Source organism: Puma concolor, chromosome C1 (assembly GCF_028749965.1).
Source record: "Puma concolor isolate L17-30 chromosome C1, mPumCon1.1.hap2, whole genome shotgun sequence".
NCBI classification, from domain to species: domain Eukaryota; kingdom Metazoa; phylum Chordata; class Mammalia; order Carnivora; family Felidae; genus Puma; species Puma concolor.
Genome location: NC_141674.1, coordinates 214,587,787 through 214,606,617, shown reverse-complemented (window position 1 = coordinate 214,606,617; position 18,831 = coordinate 214,587,787). Strand labels below are relative to the sequence as shown.

The following is an 18,831-nucleotide window of genomic DNA, read 5'->3' as shown; positions in this document are numbered from 1 at the left end:
AGCCAAATGCAGCCCAGGTGACTCACAGCCCCTTGTCTCGCTGTGGTGCGGGGAGACTTTTCTTGGAAATGTGTTTCACTGCGGTGTTGAGGCCGGGGTGCCTGCCAGCCCTCTGTGAGGGCAAGGGGAAAAGTACCCGCTCCACCCCCAAGTGTGTGCTCTCAGACCCCGGAGACGCTGCAGTGAAGGCTGCTGTGTGTGCTCACTTGTCTGCGTGGAGTAAAGGAGGGGCCCGTGTGCATTCTGGAAGCCAAAGAGGGTCAGGGCATGCTGGGCACAATCAGCTAGAAGCAGAGACCCCGGGGTCAAAACCCCAACAAGACAATGTCCTTCCCTGGGGGTGAGGTAGGGAAAAAAACTCACAGAATGAAAAGAGGGCCGGTCCCCAAAGCTTCCTCGCTGACCCGTGGTGGCCAGCTCATCCGTGTTTGTCAGGGGCTGTCCTAGAGATCCAGTATCCCAGGGGTCCCCACAGCCTCGGACACCCGGGATAGTTGGTCACGCCAACCCCATCCCAGGTAGCACTGGGGTCTCCTGAGAGGAAGCTGCCTCTTGCCCAGGAAGTATCCTCACTGAGTGCATTGTGTGGGGCCCAAGGGTTGGGGCACGTCTGGGGATTTTGCTCAGCACGCTCAGATTGGTCAAGTCTGGGTTTTCCTGCTGCTTCTGGCCTGTGTCCAGCTTCCCTGGCACCAGGAACTTGGGGTTGGGGCTTTCAGTGGGAGATTCAGGCTGGTAACAGCTGTCAGTCACCTCAGTTTGGTTTCCACACCTACCTCCCCAAGGTCCTGGGGCAGAAAAAGTCAATGGAGCTGGGGCGGGGAAGGGGTTGTTGCTGAGAGAGGGGTTCAGAACCCAAGCATTGATTTTGACACTGTTGCACTTCTTTTGGTGAGAGAAGTGTGAGAGGTCCTGCCCCTTTTGCAGACTGAGGTTCTGTGATTCTAGAGCCAGGGCTGGGGTAGAAGCCACCAAGTTCTGTCATCTGAGGAGGAAGGCCATCAATCAGCCTTTTGGGTAAAACGGTTCAGAGGAGAAACAGCCAGGGCAGTGAAGGGTCCCCCCAGACAGGCAGCACAAGTGCCCAGGCCCGTGCCCCGTGAAGGCCAATGAGCTGTTAGCGGTGAAAGGGAGTTTATCAGGTGGGCGAGGAAAGCGTCTGACCCCAGGTGGCAATCTGGTCAGGCAAGGGGGTGGGGGCAGGACGGGGTGACCAGAGTCCCCTCTGGTATGGCGGGAGGCTTTAAGGTGACTGTAGACATGACCTCAGAAACGAAAGCCAGGGACTTCTGCGGCCAAGCTTGGCTAGGGAAGGCCTGGCAATCCTTGGCCGAAGTACCCAGACATCCCTTCCTGACTCCTCCCTGTAAGCACCCATGCCCTAATGTCATGCGGCAAGGCCTCCCCCCTCCCCCCGCTGCCACAGCCTCCCTCTGCCATAGGGAACCCTGGTCGCTGTCTCCCGGGGAGGCTGGCTTGGAGAACGGGGTGTGTACCAGGCACAGGGCACCGTTGCCCCTTCTGAATGAGGGAGGCCAGCCCGCTTGGCCCCAGGGCGGGGAACGGCCCTGCAGGGAAAGATCCCCCGAGTCCACTGAGCCCAGCCACCCCCTCCCAGTGGTAACTCTGAGAGCCTGGAGGGGCTCAAGTGTGGACATGAAGCTGTTTGTCACCTCTTCCTTGGCCTGCAGACCGATCCCGAGGAGGGGCACCTACCCGGTGACCCAGGCCAGACCCCCACGTGGCTGAGAGCTCACTCTGGAGATGGGGGCTTCCTGGAGCGCCGGAGGGCCCTCGAGGCTGCCCCACACCTGCCAGGCCTGTGCTGCTCCCTGCGCCCAGCAGGTGCCCCACTCACGGAGCCCCGAGAGGTCCAGGTGCCCACTGGCAGGAGGGCCAGGTCCCTGGGACGGTTTGCAGGGTGGCCCGAGGGTGGGGAGATGGTGGGAGGAGGTGACTGGGTGGGAGGGGAGGAGGGGCGGCTGAGCAGTCTGCCCAGGTGGCTGGAGGCCAGACAAGGGCCAGAAGGGGGGTCCAGGGCAAAGGAAGAGTGAAGAGCAGAGAGGGAGGCCAGGCAGCAAAAGGGGAGGTAGGGTGGGGAAGGGGGGCTGTCAGGGCAGGGGCAGCAGGGGCAGCAGGGGACTCCAGGGAGCATGTGGGGACAGTGGGCCTTGTGGGCGTCCAGGTGAGGAGGGGGCCAGCTGGTGAGAGGCAGGAGCTTGGCCAGGCAAGGTGGGCCAGCAGGAGGAGGGCCGGGCCAAGGGCTCAGAGTGGGGGCCTGCAGGAGGCAGGGCTGGAGGGCAGCAGGTAGGGGGGAAGAGGCAAGGGAAGGGGCAGGGGAAGGGGGAGTGCCGGGGGGTAGGGTAATAGTAGGGCTGCTTTTTCTTCATTGCTGCCAGGGAGCAGGTGAGAACCTGACCCCAGGGTTCTGGAATCTAAGGTCCATCGGCCTGTGTTGCTTTAGGATTTGTCCTTGTGACCTCAGAGGCGGAGAATTCCTGAGAGAGAATTGCCTGCAGCACAGCTGTGCCCATTGCAGAGATGAGGAAACCGAGGCCCTGACGGAGGCCTTCAGAGGCAGCGCTTCGGCTGGAAATAGGTGTGTTTTTGTCAAGGACCAGAAAGAGGTGGGGTCTGGGAATGGAGTGAAGAATCCTGGATCAAGCTGGAGGGCCGGACTCAGTAAGAGAGCCAGGCTGCAGACACATCCGGGCAGCTGGAAGATGCTAGACCTTCAGCTGCCTGGGGAGACTGTCCTCGTCTTACCATCTTCTTAAGTTGGACTCTGAGGGTGTGGTTTAGGCGAGGCCTCGGGACCTCATCATACTCGTATTCATTCACACTCATTCATCACGTCCTCTTCTCGTAGAAGACGTGTGGGTCCAATTATTGTAACGAATCCTGAAAACTTTCCCCTTCCATAATAGCTTTCTCTTCATGTAACATTACATGGCTTCTATGATGGAGTTTAACGTGCTTTCACAGAACTCTCCATGGTTTTAAAATTATTTAATGCATAAATTAAGACTTCTGGTCACCTTAGAATGAGGATCCACCCAGTTCATGGAGAATTTTCTACCTTCAAAATCAACAAGGAGAGGATGAATTTTTGTTCTTGTGACATCTGCTGACGTTTTCTGTGCCCTGCGGCCACCTCTCAGAAACCACAGTGACAGCTTGAGGGAGTAGAGTCCCCTGAGGAGACAGGTGGGATGGGCTGCAGGTGGGGGTGAGTTCCTCTAAGCTGCAGAAGCACCTTGAGGTTGTTGGTTGGGTGCAGACAGCACTGGTTTGAGGACAAAGAGCCTGAGGTTCATGCCTGACTCGCCAGATTTTCTCTGTGAAGCTGGAGGCAAAGGTGTCATGGATGTGGGGAGCTGGGGGAGCTTGGCACAAGGGCTGACCTTCGGCCAAGAAGGGTTGCTGGAGCCCCAAGCCCGCCATTTCCAGCCCCAGCTCTGCTCTGTGCTCTTGGGGCGCGTGTAGACTCGTGACTCGGCCTTGCTGCACCTCAGTTTCCCCACCTGTAAATGAGGCTAGTGATAGTCTACACCTCACGGGTGGTTTGGAGAAGGTACTGAGTTTATTTATAAAGTGCATCGCTCACTGACCCTTAGGACTCCCGATATAAATGGTGGAGGGTTGTGTCTCTGTCATTAATGAAGTCTCCTTGCAGGGCTGGGGTGATAGCGGTGGTGGGACGGGCAGGTATTTGATGACAATAAGTAAGCAGAAAGGAGGACTCCATGTGGGGGGCCAGAGGCACTCGGGACAAAGGGCTTTTGCCTGAGAGTGGAGTGTTTCCTTCACCCCAGGGAGGTGGGGGGGTGCTGGGACCCCTGTAACTCTGACCTGCCGGGCACTAGGTAATGGAGAAGTTTTTAATCCTCCAACCTAGGCTAAAAAAAAAAAAAATTAATTCAGAGATTTCCAGAAGGAAATGAATACCACACTTACTCTAACTGTGGAGGAGTGAAGATACACACATTATCGAAGTGCCCAAGACAGTTTACGGGAACAGAAGAAAGTACTATTAACACCCAAATCGACAATGTCCATGCAGCAAAACAAATATAAAAATGTGTGCCCATGGGGAGGGGTCGGGAGGGGTGGTGTGGGGAGAAAACATGTCACAAAAAAATAAGACAGACATTTAATTCTCTCTCTCTCAAAAATAAATAATAAAAATTTTAAAAAAATGTTTAAAAAAAGGAAACATGAAGAGAAAACGATTTCAAAAGGATTCCACCCTTTCCAACCCCCAACATGTCCCTAGGAAACACACAAGTGCAGCCCAATAGCCGTGGCTTCTGAGAAGCCAGGGGGAGGCTATAGGCCAGAAGCCCCCAGGGCCCAGGCAGGAGTGGCAGGGAGCCCCGATTGCCAGGTGGGAGCAGAGGAAAGGCCTGGAAAGTCCTGCACCCCCACAGGGCATTGGGGAGCCTGAACTAGAAGCTCTTGTGTTAACCTGGGGGCATCCACTTCGGGTCCTGAGATGTTCCGAGGCTCCCTAGAAGTGCCGGCCTCTCGTGTATAAACCACAGAACCTCTCCTCCCCTGAGTGCAACCAGAGGGGAGGCTTTGGGTGTCCGTCTTTTCCAGAACCCCACGGTCTTTACAACCTTCCCAGTGAAGGGCCCTCTCTGCCTGATGTGGAATTTCGGTCTCTGGCTTGAAGACAGCCCTTGCTCAGGGGGACTTGGCACCCCCCGCCCCCATTCGGGCCATAAATGGCTACAGGCAGGACGATGCAGGGAGCAGGGAGCTCTGAAAGAATTACGAGGGCCGTGGCAGAAACGGAAGGAAAGCCCACACCCAGTTGTCCAGAACTTCAGGCCTGCAACCTCAATGCTACATTTCCAGTGAGAACCGGAGGGGGCGTGTGGGAGGGGAAGGGGTGAGTTCTAAAGGGTTGCTGCCCCCTTGTGTGTTTTACTCCACCCTGCCTCGACATTGTGAGTTGTGACCTTGAAGCTGCCAGCCACCAGGTGCCCACTTCCAAGGAGGCCGAACATTTTCCGTCTGTATGGGTGGCTATGACGGTCCAGCTGTCTTTTCAAGCAACTAGGGGGGTGGGGCAGCGTGGGGGCGGTCCTTGGGGACTCGGTTCACACCCCAGGAAAGGGCCTCATTTCTGCTCCAGTGGAGTCAGGCTAAATGCATAGGACGAGCTTGGGGACAGAACTGTGGCAGAGCCTGAAATTTTGGATCAGAGGGTGGAGGGCACAGAGGGGCTGGACCCATCCCCCTCTTCCTGCCTTTTGGTCCTCAGTTTCTCCTGCCCTCCCTTCTTTGCTGAGGCATCCTCATTTCTGGGACCCCCCTGCCCACCGCCTTCAGTTTTTTATGTTGTTCTTTTTCCCGGAGACCACTGAGGCTGACATAATGGCAGTGGGGGCTGGGGGTGGGTCTCAGCAGCCTCAAGCCCCGCACCCCTCTTGTCACGCCAGCTCCTGAAAACAGTTTTTGAGAGAGGTGCTACTGTCTGTCTTGATCACCAGTGCCCGGTGCAGAGTCGTGATCAACGGATCCTCGTTGGCTAGATGAATGTATGAGTGCAATTTCCAGAAGTTAGGCCAGGAGCCAAGCTGACGTAGTAGCTACGTGAGGTTGTGGCTACTTGAACCTGGGGCTGCCTGAGGCTCTCACTGGAACCAGGCTGCCTCAGATGACGGCGACCCCCTTCCCCTCCCGACTCCTTTCCCGTTACTGCTGTTGCCCTCACCCCACCCTGGCCCTGCCACCCGAGTGGGTCTGTCCTGTGTCCAGTCCCCGAACTGCCCATCGCACCGTAGCTGGATTTGGGTGGCTGTTGGAAGAAAGGCACTATACTATAAAGCCAGAGCTTTCTCTCTGATGGGATGGTTTCCTGTCCACTGAATTTGTTCCCCGGGTCCTCTGAGCACCCCTGCCTTTATCCTGTCTGGCCAGCCCCCCCAGTCTCGGCTCCAGCTAGCCCCCCATGTCCCCAGGCTTCAGCTGCACAGAGACTCCTGGCCTCACCCAAGATGTCAATTTCCTTCCTCCTTTTGTCTGCACTTAGGCTATTCTCTGTGCTTCTAGCATCTTCTGTCCCTACTTTGTCCCCACCCCCCCCCCCGGTCCCTGAGCAACTCCCCCAGGTGGGATTGGGGGGCATCCTGATAGTTCTGGCCCAGCTCTTACACCCTGTGATGCCCCCAGTGGGCAAGTCTTCGTCTCTGGAGGAGACGCTCCATGAGTACAGGGAGAACTTCAGTCGCTGAAGGAGGAAATTTAAACAGCATCGGGAGAGGTTGTGGTGAGTCCCCAGGTGCTGAGGAGCCGCCCTTTGCCAAACCCAGAGTGGCTCTTTCCTCACCCTACACGCAAGTGACTCTGGAGCTCAGATGCTACCCCAGGACACTGGTAAGGTTGGAGGTCTGAGCCCCCTACTCTGGGCTTCCCAGCTGGTGGGCAGTCAGGACCTCCCACCTCTGCCCCCACACCAGGCTCCCAAAGCTTCTGATTTGTTCGGGAAGGTGAGAGGGTGGGCAGGGTGGCTGCTTCTGGGAGGTTTAAGGAATCTTCTGAGAAAAAAGTCTTCATATTTGTGACTACCCAGGCCTGGGGCGGGGGCAGGGGGAGGAGAGGACCTAGATGGAGGGACCGGAGTCATGGGTGGGGCCTTGGGCAAGTCCCTGCCTGGCCTACCCCTGAGGAGTGTCTCTCTGGCCCAAACAGGCTCCTGCCTTGGGTGGGGTCCCCCATCACGCTCTTGATGAAGGTCATTAGCAAAGCTCTTCAAAAAAGGGTGGGAGACGGGGCGCCTGAGTGGCTCAGTCAGTTAAGCGTCCATCTTTGGCTCATGATGACTTCAGCTCAGGTTGTGATCTCAGGATTCATGAGTTCAAGCCCCTCGAGCCCCACAAGCCCCGCGTCGGGCTCTGTGCTGACAGCTCAGAGCCTGGAGCCTCCTTCAGATTCTGTGTTTCCCTCTCTCTCTGCCCCTACCCCTCTCGTTCTCTCTCTCTCTCTCAAAAATAAACACACATTGGGGTGCCTGGGTGGCTCAGTCAGTTGAGCGTCGGACTTTGGTTCAGGTCATGATCTCACCGCTTGTGAGTTCGAGCCCCGTGTCATGCTCTGTGCTGACAGCTCGGAGCCTGAAGCCTGCTTCGGATTCTGGGTCTCTCTCTCTCTCTCTCTCAAGAATAAATAAAACATTAAAAATTTAAAAAAAAATAAACACACATTAAAAAATTAAAAAGAAAAGTAAGGGTGGGAGATGATTTGTATGCAGCACAGCTTACGTCATACACAGTTTTTTGTGTTAAAAGAGGGAGAAAATGAGAACATATATGTACATATGTTGGTATAGAAGCTCTGGAAGAAGCTGTCATCAGGGGTACCCTGAAGGGTGGGTGGGCACTGGATTTGGGGGCCCAGTGGTTGGGCAGAGACATCTTACCGTATGTGTTTACGTATGTATTTGGATCATGTGCACGTACTCAAAATTCTAAATCAAAAGCAACAGCAATAAAAACAGAAATAGTAATTACAAAAGAGAGGATAGCCAGGGGGCGAGGCTCCCTTTGAGGAGGGGCTGAGTGGAGAGTCCCCCGCCGTGGGCCCCCGCGTGCTGACCCCTTCCCAGGGCTCCCGACGCCGCAGGCCCTGGGCACCTGCATGGCTCCTCCCTGTCCTTCCCGGGACGCTTCCAGCCTCCAAAGCTGCGCCCACGACGCCCAGGCCTGGCCGACTCATGGGGGCTTACATCAGGCCAGGGGCCTACGGGGGCCTTGCTGTCTTCACTCCCAGGCCAGCTTGCGGCCCGGGTCAGGGAGTGAACTTTGTTCTGCCCATAGCACAGGCACGGGCAGGATCAGAGTCATACAGTGACAACCTAAAAGGATGTCATGGTTGGCTCTGTGAACCTCTTCTCCCAGGGATGGGGACCCCATGCTCTGGAGGGCCAGGCAACCTCCCCACGGTCACACACAGCTGTTGTTTCTACAGAGATGGCCCTATGCTGGGATGAATTACCCAGAATGGGGAGTTTCTATTCCTGTAGACACCCGAAAGTCACAGCGTGCCCGGCCTGTAAAAATAGCCCGTGCTTTGGTCTCTAACGGGATCTCCCCCGGTCCCTCCCCGGCACCGAAGCTGAATCCGTCAGGGTGTTTCGGCCCAGACTCTCTTGAGCGGCTGCCATCTCTGAGGGGGTCCCTGCTGAGAGCCACCCAGGGTCCATGAGTGAGTCTCAGCTCTCCCAGCCCTGCATGTGGGAGGCGCGGGGGAAATCTCTGCCTGAAGGGCCCTCGGGGACTGTGTGGCCCAAGGCCGAACCATGTTGCGGTGGAGGCCCTGGCGTGGGAAGCCAGGGCCCGGCACGGCTGCCCACACCCGCCCGGGTGCCCGGCCCTTGAAGATGCATGTACAGGGGCTGACGCGTCCCCCGGGCTGGGGCCTTCCTGGCCCGCCAGTCCCCTCAACATGAAGGCGTGCACCATCGCACTCCTTGTGTGGACGGCAGTTCTGAATCCTGAACCGCAGAAGGGCTGGAAGTCGGGACAGCCTTCTTCAGACGCTGGCTGTCCCTGTGTGACCCCCAGCCTTTCTTCAGTTGTGTCTCACCTCTGCGCGTGCCGTGGTTCTTACACCCCCTTCTCCCTGTTTTTTTCGGAAGCTGAGTGAACATCAGAGGGCCTAAGAGTGAGACCGTCCCCCTAGAAACATGTTTCTCATGCCCCATTCTCGTTCGCTTGATGGGGAGGGACTCCCACACAGCCCCTCTCCAGAGCCAAGGGAAAGAGCCCCCCCTCACCAACCCCCCCCACCCCGGCCAGACAAGGCTGGGGCTAGAGCCATTTGAAAAGCATCTTGGTCCCACCCCCTCATTTCACTGATAAGGAAGCCGAACCCCAGAGAGGGAAGTGGTTCTCTCCAGGGCAGGCTGGTGACCGAGCTGGGACGACAAGTGACATCTCACGGCTCACTCAGCTGCACCGGACCCCCAACAGGTAACAGCCCCCCGGGCCACTTAGAAAAATCGAGACACAGAGGCCATGGACTGACCTCGTTTTCCTGGATGGCGGGTGACTTCCTGAGGCCTGCTGGTGCTTTGTGGTCTGGGCTCTGTCCACACCTGCCCGGACTCGGCGTCCCAGTTGGAAGGGGTGGCCGCAGCCCCCAGCAGCCTCCACGACAACAGCAGCAGCAGGCGGAGGGCTGGTTTGTTCTTGACTATCGGTGACATTTCCTACGAACCCTCAACTTCCTCCTGATTTGACTCAGGGTTGTAGCATCTTGCTGAGGTGGGGAAACCTCACCGTAGGCAGCCCGGGAGCCTTCCCCAGGGGGGCTTGGCTTGCGTGCCACTACCTCCTGCCGGCCCTACTGCCTGCCTCCCGGAACCTGGCCCTGGAAAGCACCAAGAGCCCAAGACCACACGCTGTCAGGAATCACCCTCTAGCCCCTGGGCAAGATGCTCCAGGCAGGCCAGGGCCGTGAGTAACTTCCCCGGCCTCAGTGGACCCCTCTGGAGAATGGAAACAATAATGGTTTTTTCTTCCTGGGGCTCTTAAGAGCAGTGAGTGATGGAAGAGCTTGGCCATGCAGTCAGCAACTGGGAAGCTGTGCCTGCTGTTATGTATCGTAACTGGATTGGTCCCTATATGTACCCCTACGGTACACACGGATGATCGGCCCCACTTGGCCACAGCAGGGAAATCACGTCAGGTGATACAGGTGGATCAGGACGGTGGACACTTGAAGGAAGGGATGAGGTTTTTAAGAGGGGAGGCGAGAGTCTGAGGGGAAATAGGAGGCGGTGAGTGGGATCAGGCACCCCAAAAAGTGAGGAAGGGGGAGCTGGGGGCTCCTGGCTATATCGGAGGCTCTTGCCGGTGATACTCGTGATGCTGTTGGGGGAGGGGAGATAAAGGAGAGACTCAACGTGAGGGCCAGAGAGGCCCCCCACCATCTGTTTGACCTCGGGTAGACTCTAGCTTCCGTGAGCCTCACTGTCCTCACCTGTCAAATGGGCATCATTATAACAACGGTCCAGGAATGTACTGAGTTCCCATCGGAGAGCACTTAGCACAGGAACAGCCACATCTCAAGTCCCTGAACTGACCCCTCTCTGACTCCTCCGACTCCCTGAACCCCACTCCAACCTGCCAGGCTCGGGGTGCAGCTTCGGCAAAACTTTGGAGTCAGGGAGATTGTATGTGCTCTGTCCCGCCTGTGTCCTGTTCCTTTTCACATCGTGTCCCCCAGAAGCCCAGCTCAGGTGTAGACAGATGAATTTATTTATGCTATGGTGTTGGTGGCAGATAATGGCATCCAAATAAATATTTATATTCTGCCTGTGGGACTCAACACTGCACTCCCAGAGGAGACAGGAATTTCAGGCGAGGAACCTGGATGACACTGGTCCAGGGGCAGCTGACAATGGAGTGTTCCTCCTCCAACGACATTTCTCAGGCTGTACCAACTCTTCTGAGCCGTGGCTGGCCCTCCCATCTTGTAGGTGGCTCACACCACAGTGCTCCGTGAGGATGAGGAGTTTGGCAGCAAAAGGGGGGAGGGTGGACCGTCTCAGCCCGCAAACCTCCCAAAGTTCCATTCTCACTGTTGCTGGTGTTTCTGGAAAGTTCTTCTGTTGATGGGAGGAGGGCTGGCTTGGTCTGAGCCACACAGCTCGGTCTGGATGCCACAGCTGTGCATACTAGGCCTGGGGTCTGCCCCAAGTGCGACACCGGCCTAGGCGGCCACAGGAATCACAGCCCAGAGCCAGCCTGCTTTAGTAAGAGAGCCGGCAAGGTGAGGCCACGGGCTCCTGGCTCGCAGAGCTAGGCGGTGCCGTTCGGATGAGAGAACCCAGACGGAGGCCACACAGCCAGAGCAGCTAGGAGCCTTTGGACTCCTAGGCCAGTCCCTCTTCACACACAATTTTCTCTCCTCTTTACTAAACATTAGGAAACATTAATATATTGACAGAAGATTCTAGTTCAGGGTTAAAAAAAACAACAACAACCCCCCCCCCCCCAAAAAAAAACCTTTCTTAAGCGTGAATTCCCTTGACAAAATTCTGGATAAATGGATCTCCTGCCTGTCCTTACATACGCCTGGTGACAGAGAGCTCAGTACACAGCAAGGCCACTCTGTCTGCTGTCAGATGCTCCAATAATGAGACAGGTCTCTTTCTACGGCACCTGGAGCCCATTCTGCAGAGTCGTACAGGGAAGCATGCCTTGAGCGTGGAGGGTGCTAAAATGGCTATTCTTCTATAGACCATGGGCAACTCCAGTCCTTTCCACGATCCCCCTGGGTTGTGGCTTCCTTGCCTGTCCACGTGCAGCCCCAGCCGAGAGTGCCCAGGTTACCAAAACAGCACAAAGCCCTCTGTCTCCCCGTGTTCCTCTTCTAGATTCTCTAAATGTAGGTCTGGTTGCCATCATTCCTCGCTGGCTTTCGTGTTTGCAAGAATACTTACGAATCCCCGGTTCCCCTCACGCTGTGGCCGCCTCTGTGTTTTGTGTATAAACATTGGTTCTTTCCCAATATTTCGGTGACATAGTTCTGATTTTATCTCTGACTCACACGTTATTTAAGAGACTACTTAAGAGAATGCATAGAAGTACCTATTATATATTATTTTTAAAAAAAAATTTTTTTTCAACGTTTATTTATTTTTGGGACAGAGAGAGACAGAGCATGAACGGGGGAGGGGCAGAGAGAGAGGGAGACACAGAATCGGAAACAGGCTCCAGGCTCTGAGCCATCAGCCCAGAGCCCGACGCGGGGCTCGAACTCACGGACCGCGAGATCGTGACCTGGCCGAAGTCGGACGCTTAACCGACTGCGCCACCCAGGCGCCCCTATATATTATTAATATCATGGTGCTCAGCAAATAGTGCTGTCTTCTTTGTGGTCTGAGAACAGAAAGGGTGGCACCACCGGGGCATACTCGGCGGGGCCCATTCCTGGGATAAATGTGGCAAAAGATCCTTGTCTTCTTGCAAGAAAAGTCTATTCCCCTGATTTATGATTCAGTCCTCACCGATCTGCCTTTTTAATTGGGCTATTCAGAGCTTAAAAGTTCTCTGTCCACTTGATTGATGATACTCTGAGAGGGGAGCATTAAGGTCTCTACCTACAATTATATTTCCGTTTCTACCGTTTTGTGCATTTCTGGTGCGTTCCCGTTACGTGTTTCTTTGCTGTGCACATTGGAACATAAATTGTTTTATGTTTTAATTATTTATTGTAACTTTTACCTTTGGAAAGTCTATGTGTTACTCTATTTTTACTAAAAAAAAAAAAATGACTTTGTCATACTCCCTTTTTTTCTAGAGTTCTGTGTGCCTGATAAACCAGAGATTACCCCATCGTTTTACTCTGTCTGTGTCTCTTTGTTTTCTCTGTGTTTCTTACTGGCAAAAGAGGATTGGGTTTGGGCTTTTTTTTTTTTTTTTTTAAATGAGTGCTCCTTTTTATATGAGTATTATCATTTTTAAGGAGTATTATAATTTTATTATAAATGTTACATTTCTGTAAACCTCCACGGGGTTACTGTCTACGTAGAGACATGGCAGTTTTTTCATGTTTAGTTTCTATCGTGAATTTTCTCTTCCTTGTGTTTCTTTACGATAGACAAGATAATTTAATCTGAATATCGAATTTAGAAACTATTTAAATTTGAACTCCCACATTTGTTTCTATTAACAGCTGTCCAGACTTTGGGAGGATTTATTTAGATATCTTCCCTTCCCTTGCCCCTCTCTCCATTGCTGATCAGCATTTTGAATGTTTTTTCGTATCGCTCTTTACTCCTAATGGCTGACCTGTGGACAGATGAAACTTTTTTTTTTTTTTAATGTTTATTTATTTTTGAAGGAGAGAGAGAGAGACAGAGCACGAACAGGGGAGGGGCTGGGAGAGAGGGAGAGAGGGAGACACAGAATCCGAAAGGGGCTCTAGGCTCTGAGCTGTCAGCAGGGGCTCAAACCCACAGATTGTGAGATCATGACCCGAGCCGAAGTCAGACTCCCAACTGACTGAGCCACCCAGGCACCCCGAAACTTTTCCTTTTTAAATCACACATCAGGTTTCTGTGGCCATTTCTCCTCTCTTAGGTGGCATCTGCTCTCTCACCTGTGACTTCCAATCCTCTCTGTCACTTCGTGCTTTGTTCCCAAGTTTCTCAGACGTTGCATGTTGAGATGTTCATCTTTGACCTGGCAAGATCTACGCTTCATCAGCTGAGCACCGGTTAGTTCAAAGCATTTCTTTAAATTTTGTATGAGCCTCACTCCCACCCCTGCCGTGCCTCAAACACACACCCAGACTTTTCTTCTTTTAAGGGAAAGTCAAAGCCTCTTCTTCCTTTTCTCCTAGCTAGCATTTACTACACCTTACAAAAATTAAAATTTTGTGTCACCGCTAATTACTTAGAAAAATATATACAGAGAGAAAAAGAGAAGGAGATAAAAGATTGACTATGCACCCACTACCTGTTAGAACGCAACCAATGTTTGGCATATGGAAAGTTTTTTCTAGGTTTTTTTTCCCTCTGTGTGTGGGCTTTTAAAATCATAGTTGAAGTCATTCTGAATGTATAGTTCTGTAGTTTGTGGGTTTTTTACTTAGCATAGTCAGCATAAACATAACATAATCAGACAGAAAAAATTTCCATTGAGTAGATTTACCATCCTGAAATTAAGCTCCTGTTTCTATTTAAAAGTTTGTGCGTTTTTTGCCATCAGAAAAAAAATGCTAAAGTAAACACGTTTCCGTACACAACTTTTCCTTCGTTTTCGTAATTGACTTGAGGTAAATTTCTAATCACCGGATGAGAGATTAATAACATTTCTTTGACTGGTACTGTGAATGATCAAGAAGCTGTGTATACTTACCAGCATGTCAATGACTGTTTCACAGAACCCTTACCAGCTTCTTTATTGAAATGATGAGCAAAAATTTATGTCTTTGTGAATCCTCCCCTGGGAACTGTTGGTGTCCTCTGCCTGTTTGTCTGTTGAGGGTCTTGATAATGTATATGTTTTTCGTACTCTTCATAAAGAAAGAACATCATTTGTCTGACATTATTTGTGTATTTTCCTTCCCTAGTATATTTCTTGATGTTAACCTTTTTTAACAGAAAGAAAATCTCCTAGGTTTCTATACATTGTGGTCAGAATATAGCCAACATAATTTCTGCTTTTTTTTTTTTAATAGAAGATTTTGTTCTTGGTAGGCAGATAATTCATTTTGGCAATTGTTTTTTTTTGGATACTTGAGAAAAGAGTAGATTACATTTCTGTTTCAAACCAAATTCAAGAGCTATTAATCAAATTGTATTCATTCTATTGTTTATATAACTCTACATCCCAACTTATATCTTGCTTACTTGATCTGTTCAAGTTTATAGTACATTAGAGTCTGATGCTACACCGTGTCTTTGCCAATGGCCCTTCAGATTCTAGCGATTAGACTTCATGTACTTTTATAGGCTATTATTCAGTGCATAAGATAACTCTATTGGCCTTCATAATTTTTCTTTTGTTAATGTTAAATAACCTTGGTTCTGATGCGTGGCTTTATTAAACTCTATAATGCTTGATGTGAATATTACCACTGACTTTCTTTTTATCCAGATTTGTCTGCTATACCATCATAGGACTTTTACTTTGAACATTTCTCTGTCATTAAGTGTGTCCTTTATAAGCAACAAAGAGTTGTATTTCATAGCTGACCTAAAAACGTTAGTTAATAAGGAAAGCATGACTTTTTTATGTTTATCGTAATTTCTCTGCTCAGTTTCTTTTTCCAATTTATTTACTCCTTTGCTATATGGTCTGATTTGTTTGTTTGTTTCTATCTTCTTTGGTGATTTGAAGATATGCATCCTGTTTTTAATAGTCCGTGGTTAGTTACTTCAGGGTTAAAAAAAAAAAAACCTCTTACATTCTCTGTAATTATCAAAGTGAAAAAAACCCCGGAACAATAACTTTAATTTCCTTTTATGGAATATCTGCTTAGCCCATGTCCTGTTACTTACCACGATCCCTGCCCCCACCACCCCAAGGGCATTCTTCCTTCTTCATTAATTGATCTAAGGGATTACCACTTGTCTTTTAAAAAAATTTGTTATTGGGGCGCCTGGATGGCGCAGTCGGTTAAGCGTCCGACTTCAGCCAGGTCACGATCTCGCGGTCCGTGAGTTCGAGCCCCGCGTCAGGCTCTGGGCTGATGGCTCGGAGCCTGGAGCCTGTTTCCGATTCTGTGTCTCCCTCTCTCTCTGCCCCTCCCCCGTTCATGCTCTGTCTCTCTCTGTCCCAAAAATAAATAAAAACGTTGAAAAAAAAATTAAAAATAAATAAATAAATTTGTTATTATTTTTTTTACCTTAATTAAAAAAAATTTTTTAATGTTTATTTATTATTGAGAGAGAGAGAGCGAGAGCACAAGTTGGGGACAGGCAGAGAGAGAGGGAGACACAGAATCCAAAGCAGGTTCCAGGCTCCGAGCTGTCAGCACAGAGCCTGACGCGGGGCTCGAACTCACGGACCGCGAGATCGTGACCCGAGCCGAAGTCGGTCACTTAACCGACTGCACCACCTAGGTGCCCCTGTTACTATTTTTTTTTAAGTTAATTTATTTATTTTGAGGGAGGGACAGAAAGAAAGAGAGAATCCCAAGTAGTCTCTGTGCCCAGGGTGGGGCTCGAATTCACAAACAGCGAGATCATGACCTGAGCTGAAATGAAGAGTCGGATGCTTAACTGACGGAGCCACCCAGACGCCCCTACCTCTTGTCTTTTTTAAGTGACCTCTTTTACAGCGCTTTTCTTTTAAGTTTACATTTGTAACCATAATCATCATAACTGAAGTCTCTTCGTGGTTCCCTGCTTTTAATGCTCTGCCCTAAGCTTTCCACCTTGATATTTTCATTCTTCATTGTCATTACCTCACGGAGGTCTAAATTTTTGCGTCTCGGAGTCCATTTCTTTCTGGAAGCCACACATTTCTGAGGGTAGTTTTCTGTGCTCTTCACACCGTCACAGCATCCCAGATGGGTAGGAAAGACTCGTGTCCACATTTTCTCCCTCAAACCTCTTCTGTCGTGAATTACTTTTTCAGAGAAGTTTCCAAGGAATTTGCTTTGTTTATTCACAGATGTTTGTAGGCCTCGATATTAATGTCATCTAAAGCTGTGAGCGGAACATCTGGGAGGGGCTCTCTTTCCATAAATTTTGCACAAAACATGGCTTCTCTGATCCAAGTTCTCATCTTCTTTGTTGTCCAATTCAGCCCCATCTCTCAGGCACCCCGCTGCCTGTCGGTGACTAACAAAGGTCATCTGGGACCCTTCAGGTCTCTTCACACATCTGATTTGCTTGACCCGTGACCTCTTCCCATTCAATTCTATTTCCTTCCTGGTCCGAGGCTGGAACGAGGGCCCGTTCAAATGCTTCATGTGAGGCGATCAGACCCGCCATCCCTGCTGAAGAAAGAGAACACAAATAGATGGTCCTGATGGGAATGGGAATTGGGAACGTCCCCACTACTGCACATCACACGCTAACCAGCTTGTGACGTAAATAGAAGCATTACGACAGCCTCGGGGGTGGCTATCAGGTGGCTGCTCCGGCCTCCCCCTTCAGGAGACCCCGCTGCCCCATGGGAGCACTGGTGACCTGCAGCCCAGCTCTGCCCCTTCAGCTCCACAGTGATGGTGGTCCTGGGGCCACACTGTCCTTGTGTTGCTTCCAGCCGATCACCGAGCCCGGCAGAGGCACTAGTCCTGGGTGACTCCCGCTTGACCTGGGACCCCTCCACCGGGCCACCCAAGCTTAGGGGCTCCCCAGTGGTCCGGCCAGCAGGTTTTCAGAGCCTCACCGTGCGCTGACTCTCCTCCCACAGAAGGCTTCCTTCCCTCTCTCCTTCCACAGGTGTCCGACCTGCCTCTCCTCTTTATCCCACACCGACATTTGTCCCAAGAAATCTCTCAAATGTCTAATCCTGTCTCAGCGTCTGCTTCTCAGCGTCCCAACCCCCCCACCCCCCACCTCAATGCAACAGGTGGACAGGTGGGTTGGTGTGGATCCCCGGGTTGGCAGAACAGGAACTATCGAGGGTCCCTGGCAACAGGTCAAGTGTGGGGAGCTTGCTGGCTCCTAGCACAAGTGGACTGGCCGTTGTTGGCAGCTGATCTTCGAGAAAAATGACTGCTTTATCTCTTGCTGCAGGCTGGAGCCTTTTTATCTTCTTCCAGAGACGTTCCTGATCTTTTTTTTAAAGAAGATTTTTTTAGAAAGATGGTTTCCTTGAACTTTCCGAGGGAATTCAGAGGATTAATTTTTCAGATGCTCTGCTTACTCTGCCGTTAGCTGGAAGGTTTTTTTTTTTTTTCAACCTAATTTCTTTTTGACAGTCCATAGAGTGCTTTCTCTGACTTCAAAGATTCCCATTTGAAAAGTTGCCATTTGAAGTCTGTCAGTAATTCAAATGTGCCCTTTAGGATGGTCCTCCCGGAGAACACAGATAGCTGAATTGTGTCTCTTTCCCACACATACACCTGGTGCCATCGAGTCAGACAAGCCCCAGCCTCCGTCAGACCACTTTTCTCCCTTTGTTTTTCTTTGGTTTGTTTGGCTCAGCCACATACTGGGGCTGGGTTGGGTTTTACCTTTGAGCATCACTGACTTTTTTTTCTTGGCCGCTTTAGTTGTAGTCATTGAACCACTGGTGATGAAGTAGATTCTTCCATGGAGGACGCCTGAGCGTGACCCAGCCAAAAAACGGACACCTGAGTTCCTCTTTTTTGCAGCCTCGTTGAATTTCTTTAAACACAAACCTATATTTGCTCTTATTCTTGTGGTTCTTGGCTTACTGCTGCTTCTGCTATTGAAGGTGACTTCTCTGAGCCAATCGAGTCTTCCTGTTTGGTGTTGCAACACTTTCCGGTGAGACCGGGATTTGTTTTTTTTTTTTCTGGCCTGCCTTTGTCATCATTTTTGAAATTTCTCTTGCTGGTTCTAAGTTATTCTAGCTATTTTCTGAGATAGGCCTGGGGATATTTTGGCATTTTTAGCCGGGAGGAAGCAGCCTGCCAGCTTGTGTTTCTGACAGGTGTCCTCCAGCGGGAACAGGTGCGCAGGGGGCTCCACACTGCACAACTCCAGGAGGCGCTCTTCGCAGAGACCTCGGGAGCACGAAGCTTTAAATGTGAGGAAATACATTTTCCTACATCTTTTGTGATATAAACCCCTAAGCATAGTTAACACATAAGGAAACCACCGAATCAAGCAACGTATGTTAAATGTTTAACACATAGTTCTCCATGGATGATACAAAAATATAGTCTTTTTTGCTAGCAGTTAGAGAGGGTTTGGGAATGGCATTCTTTTATATATTTTTTAATGTTTATTTATTTTGAGAGAGACAGAGAGAGATTGGGGTAGGGGCAGAGAGAGAGAGAAAGAGAGAGAGAGAATCCCAAGCAGGCTCCCTGCTGTCAGTGTGGAGTCTGACATGGGGCTCGAACTCATGAACTGTGAGATCATGACCTGGGCCTCAATCAAGAGTCAGATGCTTAACTGACTGAGCCACCCAGGTTCCCTGGGAATGGCATTCTATATAGGGTCTCAAAAATACCCAAATCCTTCCTTCCCAAAGGCTTACAAGGGAATTATACTAAGAGACCATAGCAGAATGGGAATTCTCTTACCCATATCTGTGGAGCAAAGAAATAAGTCACACAGATGTTTGTTGTGGAAGTTTTTGTTCCCTAAAACCCCTAGAAAACCTAAATGTTCGTGAGTAGGCTATTAGCTAAATGAGTTGTGGTATCTCCTCACAACAA

At 51.0% G+C, this 18,831-nt stretch overlaps 1 protein-coding gene across 3 annotated transcripts in view; it reads left to right on the top strand.

Moving 5' to 3' along the window:
- The window catches only part of GPR55 (G protein-coupled receptor 55), a 44,425-nt gene that overhangs the window by 19,302 nt on the left and 6,292 nt on the right, over window positions 1–18,831 (top strand). The window lies entirely within an intron of this gene.